The sequence below is a fragment of the Arvicanthis niloticus genome, chromosome 10, assembly GCF_011762505.2.
Source record: "Arvicanthis niloticus isolate mArvNil1 chromosome 10, mArvNil1.pat.X, whole genome shotgun sequence".
NCBI lineage: Eukaryota > Metazoa > Chordata > Mammalia > Rodentia > Muridae > Arvicanthis > Arvicanthis niloticus.
This window is the reverse complement of record NC_047667.1, coordinates 76883886-76898736: the sequence shown is the minus strand read 5'-3', so window position 1 is coordinate 76898736 and position 14851 is coordinate 76883886.

Sequence of the window (14851 nt, the reverse complement as noted above, 5' to 3'; positions counted from 1 at the left end):
TTATCATTGAGGAGAGTTGTTCAGCTTCCCATGAGTATGTAGACTTTATGTTGTTTTTGTTGTTACTGAACAACAGCCTTAGTCCATTGTGATCTGATAGAATGTGAGGGAGGCATGTTTGTGTCTGAAAATATGCTCCATTTTTATGAAGGTACCAGGAGGTGCTGAGAAGCAGGTACATTCTTTTGATTTAGAGGGAAATGTTCTGTAAATAACTTTTAAATTCATTTAGTTCATAACTTCTTTTATTTTCACTGTGTCTGTATTAAGTTTCTGTTTCCACAATCTTTCCATTGGTACAAGAGGGCTGTTGAAATCTCACACTATTACTGTGTGAAGTTCAAGGTGTGTTTACAACTTAAGTAATGTTTCTTTTACAAATGTGGTTGCCCTTGCATTTAGTGGAAAGATGTTCAGAAGTGTTCATCTTGGTGGATTTTTCCTTTGTTGATAATGAAGAGTCTTTTTCTGTCTGTTTTTCATAACTTTTGTTTGAAATTTTACTTTATTGGATATTAGAATGACTACTCCACATTGTTTCTTGGGACCATCTGCTTGGAAATTTTTTTCCATCCTTTTATTCTGAGGTAGTGTCTGTCACTGTGGAATGTTTTCTGTATGCAGCAAAGTGCTGGGTCCTGTTTATATATGTAGTCTCTTTGCTTATGTCTTTTTGTGTGGAATTTAGTCCATTGATGTTGAGAGATATTAAAGACAAATGATTTTTGCTTCATGTTATTTTTGTTGCTAGAGGTGGAATTTGTGCTGTTCTCTTCTTTTGTTTTTGTTTTTTGTTTTTTTTTGTGAGAAGACAAATTTCTTGGTGTCTTGGCATACAGTTTTTTTCCTTCTATTGTCTTCTGTAGGTATGGTTTAGTGGAAATATATTGTTTGAATTTGATTTTTTCATGGAATATCTTGATATCTCCATGTATTGTAAGTTTTGCTGAGTATATTAACCTGGGCTGGTGTTTGTGGTTTTTTAGGGTCAGTATGATTCTGCTACAGATCTGCTGGGTTTTAGAGTCTCTGTTGAGAAGTCTGGCGTAATTCTGATAGGTCTGCCTTTATATGTTACTTAACCTATTTCCTGTACCACTTTTTAATGCACTTTCTTTGTTCTCTGGCTTTAGTGCTTTAATTATTATGTGACTTGAGGAATTTCTTCTCTGGCCCAATCTGTTTGGTTTCTGAGGGCTTCTTATGTGTTTATGGACATGACATTTTTAGGTTAAGGAAGTTTACTTCTTTGATTTTGTTGAAGATGTTTACTGTTCCTTTGAATTGTGAATCTTCACTATCTTCTATACCTATTATTCTAAGCTTTGGACTTATAATTGTGTCGTTAATTTTTCTGTATGTTTTGGGTTAGAAGTGTGTTTCATTTTATATTTTCTTTGACTGTTGTGCCAATGTTTTCTATGGTATCTTCTATCCCTTAGATTCCCTCTTCTAATTCTTGTATTCTACTAAAGATGCTTGTATCCTGAACTCTTTTCTAGGTTTTCAAACTCATCTCTAGGGTTGTCTCCCTTTGTGATTTTTTTATTGTTTCTACTTCTACTTTTAGATCATGAACAACCAGTTTTGTCTAATTCCTTTACCTATTTGATTGTGTTTTCCTATATTTCTTGAATTGATTCATGTGTTTAATCTCTAAGGGCTTCTGCTTGTTTGCCTGTGTTCTGCTGTATTTTTTTTTCAGGGAGTTATATATGTCCTCCTTAAGGTCTTTTATCATCTTTATGCAATGAGATTTTTAAATTAGAATCTTTCCTTTTGGTTAGTAGGGTATTCAGGCCTTGCTCTGGTGAGAAAGCTGGATTTGTTGCCAAGTGGTTTTGATTTCTGTTGCTTAAGTTCTTGTTCTTCCCTCTCATCGTCTGGTTTTCTCTGATAGTAACTGTCCTTGCTGTCAATGACTGGAGCCTGTTTCTCCTATTAACCTAGTTATGTTGAGTCTTCATGGGTCAGGCTATCTCTTATTGTAAGAGGGGGTCTGGAAAACCTGATCTGTGAGTCTGGCTGTGACAGACCTCCTGCTAATCAAATGACTCTGTGTGTGGTCAGAGTGGAGACTGCTGGAGCACAAGATATGCTACATCTCAAGCAGCATGGTAACATACTAGAAGGAGGATGCATCTCCAGCAGCAAGGGGAGGTCTTATGTTCTTGAGGAAAAGACCTCCCAATTAGGGCAGTGATTGGGGAAGTAGGGATCACAAATGCAAGCCTGGTAGTTTCAAAAATCCTGAGGGTTACACCTGTCTCTATGTGTGGGTGAGGTGGATGGGGATGCTGGAGCACAGGATCTGCTCCCAGGTGCAGTTGGGAAGAGAAGCATATGTGGTTCTCTTATTTTGAGTTTGTTGTGCAATGACTAATTTCCTGGGTGTAATTATCCTACTTTTATTTGAGTTTTGCTTCTAGTATCTTCTGTTGTGATGCCTTAATATAAAGATTTTGTTTATGGTTTTGTCATGGAATATCTTGGTATTTTTATGTAGGGTGATTGAAAGTTTTGTTGGAGTAGAGTAGGTTGGAGTGGCATTAGGGGTCTCTCAGGGTCTGCATGATATCTGACTTCTAGCTTTTAGCATCTCTTTTGAAATTATGATGTAAATCTAGTAGGTCTGCCTTTATATGTTACATGGTTGTTTTCCATTACAGTTTTTAATATTTTTTGTTTAATTGTATAATCAGTGTTATGGCTAATATATGCTGAGTAGTTCCTTTTCTTTTCCATCAATTTGGTGTTTTGTAGGCTTCTATTACCTTTGTGGCCATAACTTTCTTCAGATTAGGGAAGCTTTGTTGTATGATTTTATTGAAGATGTTTTCTGGCTTTTTGAAATAGGAAAGTTCACATACTTCCATTTATATTATTCTTAGGTTTGGTCTTTTATTGTTTTCCAAATTCTCTGGATGTTTTCAATTAGGAACTTGTTAAACTATGCTTTTTTTTTTTTTTTTTTTTTTTTTTTTTTTTTTTTTTTTATAACAAATGTGCCAATGTCTTCTGTAGTATCTTCTTTGCCTGAGGTTCATTTTTCCAACTCTTTTATTCTGTTGGTGATGTTTGCATTTGTAGCTTCTGGTATCTTTTGGCAGTTTTCCAACTCCAGATTTTCCTCTATTCATGATTTCTTCATTCTCAACTTAAGAAAATAAATAAATAAATACCTAATTACATAAATAAGTAAGAAAAAAACAAATAAATAAATATGCAAGGAAATCTACCCTAAGGTGTATTGTGACTGAGAAATAATAGCCAAGGAATTCTTTGGACTTCTTACATGTACAAGTGTATATACCTTACAATCACAAATACACAGTATTTGATAAAAACAATATTCTAGAAAAGTATCAGTTCCAAGTAAATTACCTGGAAAGGTGAAAATTTTAACTATCTTAGGAAGCTTAGCATTAGCAGAAAATTTCAACTTTCTCCAACTTCATGAAATTTCAAATGTTTTATAGATCCTTGGTTTTGTTTGAGTATATGCATATATTTATGTAAGTTATAATAATTTACTCATGTTAGAAAATATGTATTTTTCATGATAGTTCTTTCTCATCCAAACTCATATAAAACTCCATTTCTTTATAATTTATACATCTATTTGTGCTTTACACTACTACTTTGCCAAACCCTTTAATAACAACTTTGGTGTCTAGATTTTGTAAAGAGCTGTGAATTCAGATGCTTTTACAAAAAGAAATTTAGGGGCTGTACAGATGGCTCAGCAGTTAAGAGGACCGACTACCTTGGACATTAGAGACATTTGCCCTCACTGCTGTTGACTATTCCAGTATCCGTATATTTCCTCTCATTGCATGAACATTGTTTAAATCTTAACTCCTGAAAATGTTTTGAATGAATTGGAGTAGTCTCTCTGACAGCTAAATAATGAACACAGCATCTCTGTTATAAAAATTTGAGGAACATGGGCATGTCTGGAAATAAATCTGGTAAATGAATTAATCAATGTCACACACAGAATGACCCCATGCTTACTGCCATTTGTGGAGTGTGTGTGTGTGTGTTTGTGTGTGTGTGTGTGTGTGTGTGTAGACAGATGTAATATTAAAAGGTGAGCTACTAAACATATGAAAGTGGAAGGAAATGAAAGAAAAAGAAGGATGAGGAAAATGAAAATGGAGTTAAATATGAAAATATACATTGTACTTTCCAAAAATGTCACAATGAACCTATTTATGTATATAATTAAAATGTGTTACTTTAGGTAAGCTGATCATATGTCAGTTTGGTCATAATTGTCTTTTTTAACCTGTAGATTTAACTAACTATGCTTTATTTTTCTTCCCACACCGAGAGTCATCATTGCTGAAATGATGAATTATGCCTGCACCCTACATTTGAGAGACTTGACATTCTTAGTGACTAATCAGAGCTTGAAAATGTTGCTTCTGAGAGAGGTATTCAAGGTCAGCCCCCATTCAGAAGCACAGTGACTTTATAAGGTTTGATTAGCTGCATGGGTAGGATGTACATACAGACTGTAAACTAATCCTGTTTGTAATTACATGTTATAGTATTGAAATCATGATTTATAGAAAATGAGAATGTATAAGTAAAATATAAATTTGAAATGATTTTATTTCTCTTTAAATCTTTGCACCACTTTTCAAATCTCTTCTGGAATCTAAAAATAGGATGACAATTATTTAATTACACAATTTGAACATGTATAAAGATATTATCATGTACCTCTTAATATCATTATACATATAGAAAATAATAAAACATAAATGGCAAGGAGAAACACATGGATTTTTGTTCACATCCATTGAACAATAAAACACATTCATCTTCTTTGTTAAATATGGATTAAACCAACAATCATGGTTCATAAATATTATAAATGTTTACATATCAAGACATCATTATGACATCTTAAATTTGAATCAAATCTTTTCTTATTTTTGCATAATGATAATTTAGCTTTGGTTGTTAAATCTTCATTTTACATTTACTTAATTTACATTTCAAATATTATCCTCTTGCCTGGTTTCTCCAATACTGAAAACTCCATATTTTTCCCTCTGCCCCTGCTTTTATGATGGAGTTCCCCCACTCATTCAATCACTCCCACCTTCCTGTTCTCCTGTTCCATTACACTGGGGCACTGGAGCCAATTACTTCTTAATGGGCACTGTTTTTTTTTATCATTCATAGACAAAATAAATAGAAATTCTGTATCCCGCAGATGCATTAACATTTCTTGATAACATTGACTGAGCAAGGAAATTACTCCACTTATGTTTAGCTTGGTATCAAAGAGTATATTAGTGTTACTTTCAGGAATATAAAGAGCTATTGATAACTTGATTGTGGTCAATAGAAAGATGGTTAAAGTGCCAAGTTCAATTAAGTCTGCTTCTAGAGGCATGGGTGAAAAGGTACCCCCATTCCTCCAACAACTACACTGTGCAGAAATCTGTGAAGGCATAAGCCCTCCTAAACCTCTACCAACTTCCTATACATGTGAAAAGGTTAATGGGCTCAATCTTGGGCAGACCTCTGGCTGGTAGTCATAGCTGCTGACAATTCCAGCCTTAGGAACAGCTTGTGGAGATTAGAATAAAAAAAATATTGTGAGTTCACAAACGCTTCTGTGCCTCAAACCCTTGAATCAGTCAAACATTCCTCCAAACTGTGTACTTGTAAGTAGCTTCTACCTTCTCCATCTTGTAAAAGCACAGACCTATTAATTTCCTAGCATATTGTCTTTAAAGGATTGTGATATAAACTGATTTTTACTATAGACAGCTTTTGGAGGCCCTTTTCACTTTAAAAATGACATTTAGGAACCAAGAAAGTTGTTATGTTAATCATTATCTTGTTCCTTTAAATACAATTTGTATTTTAACCATGGTCATAACCCAGATGTTTATGCTTCATGAGTAGAGAGAGTTCTGGTCTGTTTCTACTTTAGGCAAAAATTATTAAAACTACCATAAACCCTCACATATACTTTCGTGTGATAACACTATTTTATTGGTTTCCAGGTGAAACAATTTTTAGCTTACACTAGAAGAATATGATCAACTTCATACAGAACAGATATCTTTGATGAATGTTGCTCTAAATCACTCATTTGTGTCAAGAAAGAATTAGGGTCTCTTTAAACCATGAGACTTATGTATTTCTATTTATACCAGATGCGATATTAAGGTTGTTGATTTTTGTAAGTTTATGTGTGTGTATATACACATGTGTGTACATATTTGTGTTTTCTATATGTGGTCTCTCTTCTCTCTCTCTCTCTCTCTCTCTCTCTCTCTCTCTCTCTCTCTCTCTCTCCCTGTTTCTGTATATGTTTCTCTGTGCGTGTATGTGTGTCTGTGGTCTTTCTTTCTGCGTGTGTACCCTGGATACTGTGTGGTATCTTGTTCAATCACTCTAACTCCCAAGTTTATGCATTAAGATAAGATCTCTCATTGCATCAGGAATTGATCTATTTGGATACCACATCTGGAAAGTGAGTACGAAGGTTCACTTGCTTCTGTCTAGCAAGAGAGCAATTTAGGAAATACTGATATACATGCCTATGCCTGATTTTTTAGATGGCTGGATAGTTGTAGGAAATATATTGTTATGGTCTAATTTCAGTAAAATATACACTTAACATTTCATTAGAATCATATAGAAACAAGAGATATTGGGCTTGCTCTCCCTTTCCTGCAAGCAAGGACCTATTTTCTCAGATCATTAATAATTTAAAACTTATAGGTACCCTTCACAATCAGAAAAGACAGCAGTGTAAACTCAGAGATTTTTAATTAGGGAAGGTTATGTGTCCTAGAGAAGTGAAATGGGAAATTGCAAGTTCTGCTCCTGGGAGAAGAAAAGGGTTTCTTCACGGTGAGGCAACATTAATGGTCACTGCTTTGTTAGCAGAGACTCTGACCAGATTTACCTTGTTTCCTAAGGTACAGAATGGTACAGTACAAACTGTTTTGTTCTCCCTTCCCTCTTGTATCTGCTATGATGTTATTTCCAAGAAATCTGAATGTCCCAATTTTGGTGTACTGTAAGCTCTTCACTGATTAATCATCTCCCTTTTTATCTTTACTGTTTTTCTTCCATAAACTTTTTTTTTTAACATTTATGTTTCTCCATTTAAACAAACACAAAATTTTGTGAGAAACATACAAGGTTCATTTTATAAAACAAACTCCTGAGAAATATTTGACACCACGTTTCTCTGGAAAGTGGAACAAATTGTTGAAATGGATATGCACGGGCAAGACCTCAACCCTTGACACTGGCTCACATGTTTGTCCTTAACATTGATTCCCAGCACTGTAAAGAAGTAAACAGCACACGTGTGCACACACATATGTATACACACATGCATGCACGCACGCACACACACACACGCACACACACACACACCACAATACATACATACATACATACCACAGCAGAAAACCCATGTAAAATGAGACTTTGGTAGACTCAAAGCCAAAACACTCACTTGCAAAAAATAGTCAGCCTCAAAGCCCCCCAAAATACTTATTTCTTGGACAACATATTCAAGTTAATTATTAGGGTCATTTATTAAAATCAGATATACAAAAACTATATTCCAAATTCCAAGACATCACATTGACAGTGGAATCAGTTTTCTAGTACTTACTATAGAGAGAGATATTGGTTTTAAATTTTCCATTATTTTATTTATTCATTTTATATCATGATCACTGGCCTTCCTGTTCTTTCACCAGTGTCTTCAAGCTCCATCCACTGTTTGGCTCTGAGTATATGCTTCTACTGCAGTCAGTTGTTGGATAGAGCCTCCCATGCGTGCTAGCTTTCTCACTGGAAGCATAACAATGTATCATTAATAGTATCAGGGCTTGGTGCTTGAACACTGGTTGAATATCACCTTGGGCAACTTATTAGTTGGCCATTCAATCAGTATCTGCTCCAGTGCCAATCCCTTCATTGTTTTTAGAGAGGATATATTTTGGGTTGAAGTTTTGTGAGTTGCACAGTGTCTCTATCACTTTACTAGGGTTCTGGTCCAGACATCTCTTTCTAAAGATGCCACTTAAGGCTTTCCTATTGGTTGCAATTTTCTATTCATACTCATTGCCCTCCAGCCATTTTCAGTGCCCTTCACAACACCTAAACCCACACACCCCTATTCTCCTACTTTCCCCCTCCCCCCCACAGTTCCTTCCCTCCTTATGCCGTCCACTACCATTCCATTCCTGCTTCCAAGTGATACTAGAATAACCTGGCTTGTGATGTTCTTCCTGCCCAGCCTCATTGGACCTGTGGAGTATGGGCATCCTGTATTTTATGGCTGATATTCACAGTTAAGTGAATACATACCATGTATGCACTTTGAGAACTGGGTTTCCTAACTCTGGATCATATTCACAAGTCTCTTCCATTTGCCTGCAAAATTCATTATGTCTTTGATTTTTATAGGGTTTTATTGTGTGGATATATGACATTTTCTTTATCTATTATTTAGTTGAGGGACATCTAGGTTATTTCTAGTTTTTGGACATTATGAATAAAGTATCTATGAACCGTTGTGCAAGTATCCTTGTGGAATTGTGGAGCATCTTTTGGGTATATGCCCAGGTGTGGAATGCTGGGGTTTGTGGTAGAACTATTTGTACTTTTCCGAGAATCCTCCAAATTGATCTCCTCAGTTGTTGTACTAGTTTAACTCTCCCACCAGCAAAGTTGGAGTGTTGCCCTTGCTCTATATCTTCACCAGTGTGTGCTATCTGTTGAGTTTTTGATGTTATGCATTCTGATTGGTGAGTTTAAGATGGGAATTCAGAGTTATTCTGATTTGCATTTTTCTGATGACTAAAAACTTTGAACATTTGTTTATGTGCTTCTTTTTTTTAATTTTTTTTTATTTTTTTATTAGATATTTTATTTACACTTCAGATGCCATCCAATTTCCCCATCCCCCCCTTAGAAAACCTATATCCCATGACCCCTTTTCCTTTTTGCATTTATACATTTTTTAAAAATAATATTAATCATAAGCGTTATAAGTTTGGAATTGTTCAATCAGAGGTGTAACCCACTGACCAACCTAGATATAACAACTATCTTTGACTGGTGGAGATACATGAATATCTGCCTCCCTGTCTTCCCCCTCTTTCTCTCTTTCATCACCTAGCTTCTCCTCTCCTTCTTCTTCTCCTCTTCTTACTCCTTTTCTTCCTCTCAGTACTCCTCCTACCTTAGCTCCTCCTACATATCACCCTTCCTGTTAAAGTGAAACTTTTCTCTCAAAATACAATTAGAGCATAATTATGCCAATTTGTACCAGTGAGGTACAAGATAGTCCTAATACCCTGTCCATCCTTTTGTTGACTAACCAGAACCTTTGTCATCTATCCTAACTAAAACCTTTAGTTCTGAACATGGCTTTAGGATGAATGTCAGCTGACGACCATCCACTCAAATCTTTTCCCTTATGGTAAATAGCTATAAGTTTTCAACCCTGTCAGAAATCCAGAATGACTGAGTTAACTATAATTGTGGGAAGTACAAAGCATAGCTTCTAAAACTTAGCCAATTTATAGAGACCTTTGAACACCTGAAAAGCCCCTATACTACCGAACGTTGGAGCATCAAATCCTCAGCCTTCTGGCCCAGAATCATCTGACAGACCTTAGTGATGCAGAATTATTAAGGACTGATTACTCTGTCTAGGCAGATATAATCAGTCGACTATTCTGCATGTGTGTCCTTTTCTAGACAGTAATTTGTCTGTAGATGGAGAAAGGCAATTCTTGCCTAGTGGCTGTTACCACACAACTGGAGTAACTCCAAGGATGCTCAATTTCTTCTTAGAATCCACGACAGGAAGCTGTCAGGAGCAGACAGGTCTCTAATCAGTATGAACATTAATATATAAATATTTGTAGCGTCAGTTCTATGAACTTCTGATATTTTGAAAACCAACTATCCATATAAGATAACCTGGACTATTGTCTGTTCACTCCTCTCAGCTATTTCGAAATAAAATATGGAAAACACCCTAACAATAAACTCAAAAATATGAATTTGCTATAGTCCCTTAACTCATAGGTTAACCGTCCCAATTCAGTTAAAAAAGGGCTGGGTCTAGGCATTGTATTCCTAAATGTGTTATACAGGCACAATGCCCATGAGAGTATCAATATTCATCTCATTTTTATATTAATAAGAGGCTCGTACCAATGAAAACCTTAAATTTGAGATCAAAGTAAATTTTGTACCATTTAGGAAATTATAACTTCATCTTGATAATAATTATACAGATTTCTACCAATAGGTTATGGCTATGCAATAAGTCCTAGCTAATCCCCTCTGTTCCAACAAAACCACTACTTGTCCCTAGAAAGACAGACCATTATTAACCACATTAGTCCAGAAGCTCAGGGAATAGGAGTGCTGACTCTTCTTTAACTTCTTCAAGCTGATTAAGAGCATTGAGATTTTAGAAGAGGGGTGGGGGGAAGAGTAAGTTGATAAGCCTCTGATGCTGTGTCTTCACTGAATCCAGATGGAATTCCAGGACATCAGAGGTTTGGGCAGGTCTGCTCAGTATGCTTGATGAGTAGATACACCAAGGCTGTGTATTCTGCAATATACAATTCTCAGAACAAGTTTTAGTATCAAGAGAAAAAAAAAATTTCCCACCCCTAGGGGGCTGACATTTTTTTTTAAAGATGTTGGTTCTGAAGACCTTTTTTTCCCCACTTGTTAAAATTGGTTATAGTATTTATGTTTCAGATTTTATCCCCTTAGGCTACTTCCTCCCACCACCCAGAAACCTCCTATCCCATCCCCCTCCTCATGCTTCTATGAGGCAGTGACTGCACCTACCCCCCCTCACTATCCCCTCCCCGCCCTCACATCCCCCACACACACACTGTATGTTCATTTTTTTTAATGGGACCAAGAAACTCCTCTCCCACCTATGTCCGACAAGGCCATCCTCCCCTACATATACCTCTGGAGTCTTGGGTCCCTCCCTAGGTGTTCCCAGGCTGGTGGTTTAGACCCTGGGGGGCTCTGGTTGTTTGGTAATGTTGCTTTTCACCTGGGGTCAATAACCCTTTCTGCTCCTTCAGTCCTCTCACTAAGTTCTCCATTGGAAAACCCCTGATCATATCAGTGGTTAATTGTGAACATTGTCCTCTGAGTGTGTTAGTCTTTGCCTGACTTCTAAGGAGACAGCTATATCATGTTCCTTACATTATGCACTTCCAGCCATCCACAACAGTGTTTAGATTAGGTGGCTGTACATGGGGTGAATACCCAGGTGGAATGGTCTCCTGATGGCCCCTCCTTCAGTTTCTGTTTCATGTTTTGTTTCCCTATTTGCTCCCTTGAGCATTTTTGTTTCTCGTTCTAAGTAGAACTGAGGCATCCCCTCTTGGTCTTCCTTCTGCATGAGCTTCATGTGGTCTGTGGGTTGAGTCTTCTCTAATCCAAGCTTTTGGGCTAACATCCGTGGAGATATGTTTGTGTAACTATCTTCTTTTGGGGTTTTTGGAAGATTACTTTCTTGCTTTTTCTAGGTTGTAGTTTCCCTACTTGTGATGGAGTTTTCCACCAATTATTCTTTGAAGTGCTGGATTTGTGTTGAGATACTGTATAAATTTGGATTTGTCATGGGATATTTTGGTTTCTCCATCAATAATGATTGACAGTTTGCTGGGTATAGTATTCTGGGCTGGCATTTGTGTTCTCTTAGGGTCTGTATGATATCGGTCCAGGATCTTCTGGCTTTTATGGTCTCTGGGGAGAAGTCTGGTGTAATTCTTATAGGTCTGCCTTTATATGTTACTTTGCCTTTTTCCCTTACTGCTTTTAGTATTTTTTCTTTGTTTTGTACATTTGATGTTTTGACTATTATATGGCGGGAAGTATTTCTTTTCTGGTCTAAACTATTTGGAGTTCTGTAAGCTTCTTGTATATTTATGGACATCTCTTTCTTTAGGTTAGGGAAGTTTTCCTCTATAATTTTGTTGAGGATATTTACTGGTCCTTTAAGTTGGGAGTCTTCCCCCTCATCTATACCTATTATCCTTAGGTTTGGCCTTCTCATTGTGTCTTGGATTTCTTGTATATTTTGGGTTAGTAGCTTTTTGTATTTTGCATTTTCTTTGACAGTTGTGTCAATGTTTTCCATGGTATCTTCTGTACATGAGATTCTCTCTTCCATCTCTTGTATTTTGTTGGTGATACTTGTGTCTATGACTCCTGATCTTTTTTTTAGGATTTCTCTCTCCAGGGTATTGTCCCTTTGTGATTTCTTTATTGTTTCTACTTCCATTTTTAGATTCCTTTTCCCGTTTGGTTGCATTTTCTTGAAATTCCTTAAGGGATTTTTGTGTTTCCTCTTTAAGGGTTTCTATCTGTCTACCAGTGCTATCCTTAAGTTCTTTGAAAGTGTTATTTATGTCTTTCTTAAAGCCCTCTATCATCATCATGAGAAGTGATTTTAATTCTGAATCCTGCTTTTCTGGTGTGATGGGGTGTTCAGGGCTTGCTCTGATGGGGGAGCTGGGTTCTGATGATGCCATGTAACTTTGGTTTCTGTTGCTTACGTTCTTGCTCTTGCCTTTTGCCATCTGGTTAACTCTAGTGCTGTCTGTACTTGCTGTCTCTGACTGAAGCCTGTCTTTCTAGTTATCTAGCTTGTGTCTGATCTCCTAGGGGTCCAGATGTCTCTGTGATCTTTTCCAGCTGCACTGATTACAGTGGTACCTCTAGGATGCCTCAGGATATGGTGCCTCCAAGGTAGTAGTCCAGCTAGGTGTCTGCTGTTCTGGGTGTAGTGTCTCCTCTAGAATATCTCAGTATATATTGTCTGAAGCTCTGAGTTCATTTGTTCTTCTGTGGCTCTGGATTGAGTGGACCTTCCAGTATGTTTCAGGTGGAATCCGGGGTCCACACAACAGCAGACCTGGCAGAGGTCTGATCCAGGCCTCAGATCTGAGAACTAGTTTCTAAGATACTGTCCAAGTTAGAGCACCTGGGATCCCTGCTTCCTCTGGGTTCTTGGAGGTTGGAGGCAGAGCTGCCACCCAAGATCTGCTCAGTGCTCTGGCCCTGACTGGAAGGAACCAGTGTTCCGGGCCGGGAGTGACTTCCTGGGTACTTTTGGTTCCCAGTTACTCCCTGTTTAGGGTGGGCCCTGCTGTCTGCTTACCTAAAATATTGCCTGAGTTCGAGTGCCTGGGATCCCTGCTTCCTCTGGGTTCTTGGAGGTTGGGGACAGAGCTGCCACCCAAGATCTGCTCACTGCTCTGGCCCAGACCGGAAGGCATGTGCTTCTTTACCATTCAAAATTCCTCTGTTGAGAATTATCTGTTTAGCTCTTTTACCAATTATTTAATTGGCTTATTAGGGTCATTTGGGGGTTAAAATCTTGAGCTCTTTATAAGTTTTGAATATTACCTCTCTGTGAGATGTAATGTTGGTGAAGATTGTTGCCCCATGTTTAGCCTGACATTTTGTTTTATTGACAGTGTCCTTTCCCTTAGAGAAGCTTTGCACTTTCATGAGGTCCCATTTATCACTGGTGATCTTAGAGCTTGAGCTTTTGGTGTTTTGTGCAGAAAATTGTCCCTTCTACCAATGTATTCAAGCATATTTCCCTCTTAAGCTTCTATGAGAGTTGGTTTGTCAGAAATTATGTTGAGATGGTTGATCCACTTGGACTTGAGTTTTTTTGCAGGTTGATAAATATAAACGTATATTCATTCTTTTACATGTAAATATCCAGTTAGTTCACCATTATTTCTTGAAGATACTTTCTGTTTTCTGTTGTATGGATTTGATTTCTTTATAAATTATCAAGCACTTTTAGGTGTGTGGTTCTATTTCTCCATTTTGATTGGAGTCTACTGATCCACATTCCATTTCTGTACAATCCCATGCAGTTTTTATCACTTTTGCTTGAGGTTAGAGATGGTGCCTCTTCTGTATATGGTTTTATTGTCCAGGATTGTTTTTTTTTTTTTTTTTTGTTGTTTTGTTTTGTATTTTGGAAAGGCTGTGTTAATTATCTTTTAGAATGAAGTAGAACTTTTTTCTTTCTAGGTCAATGAAAAATTGTGTTGACATTTTGATGGAGGTATCATTGCATCTGCTTTTCATAAAATGATTATTTTCACTATTTTAATCCTACCTGTCCATGAACATGAGAGATCTTTCTATCTTCTGATATCTTCTTCAATTTCTTTCTTCATGAACTTGAAATTCTTGTCAAACAGATCTTTCACTTGCTAGGTTAGATGTATACAAAGATATGTTATATTATTCATGACTACTACAATTGTACATTCCCTAATCTCTTTATTTGCCAGTTTCTCATTTGTACAAGTGAGGACGACTAATCTCTTTGAGTAAATTTTATATTCAGTTACTTTATTCATCAACTGTAAGGGTTTTCTTGTAGAAGTTTTGGGGTTGTTTATTAACACTATCATATCAAAAGCAAATAGAAATAATTTGGTTTTGTTGTTGTTATTTTTGTTCCAATTTGTATCCTGTTGATCTCCTTTAGTTGTCCTATTGCTCTGTCTGTGATGTCAGGTACTATACTGAACAGAGAGGAAGAGAGTGGGCAGCCTTCTCTCATCACTGACTTAGGTGGAATTGCTTTAAGCAGGTCTCCATTTAGCTTGGTGTTGGCTTGCTGAATATTGCATTCATTATTTTTAGGTATTTGTCAAATGTTGGCAATAGATTTTAAGAGCTAGAAGGGGCTAGACAGACAAATCAATACCTCTAAATAAACGCAGATGTTGGGTGCTGGATTTTGAGAAAAGCTTTTTTAGCATCT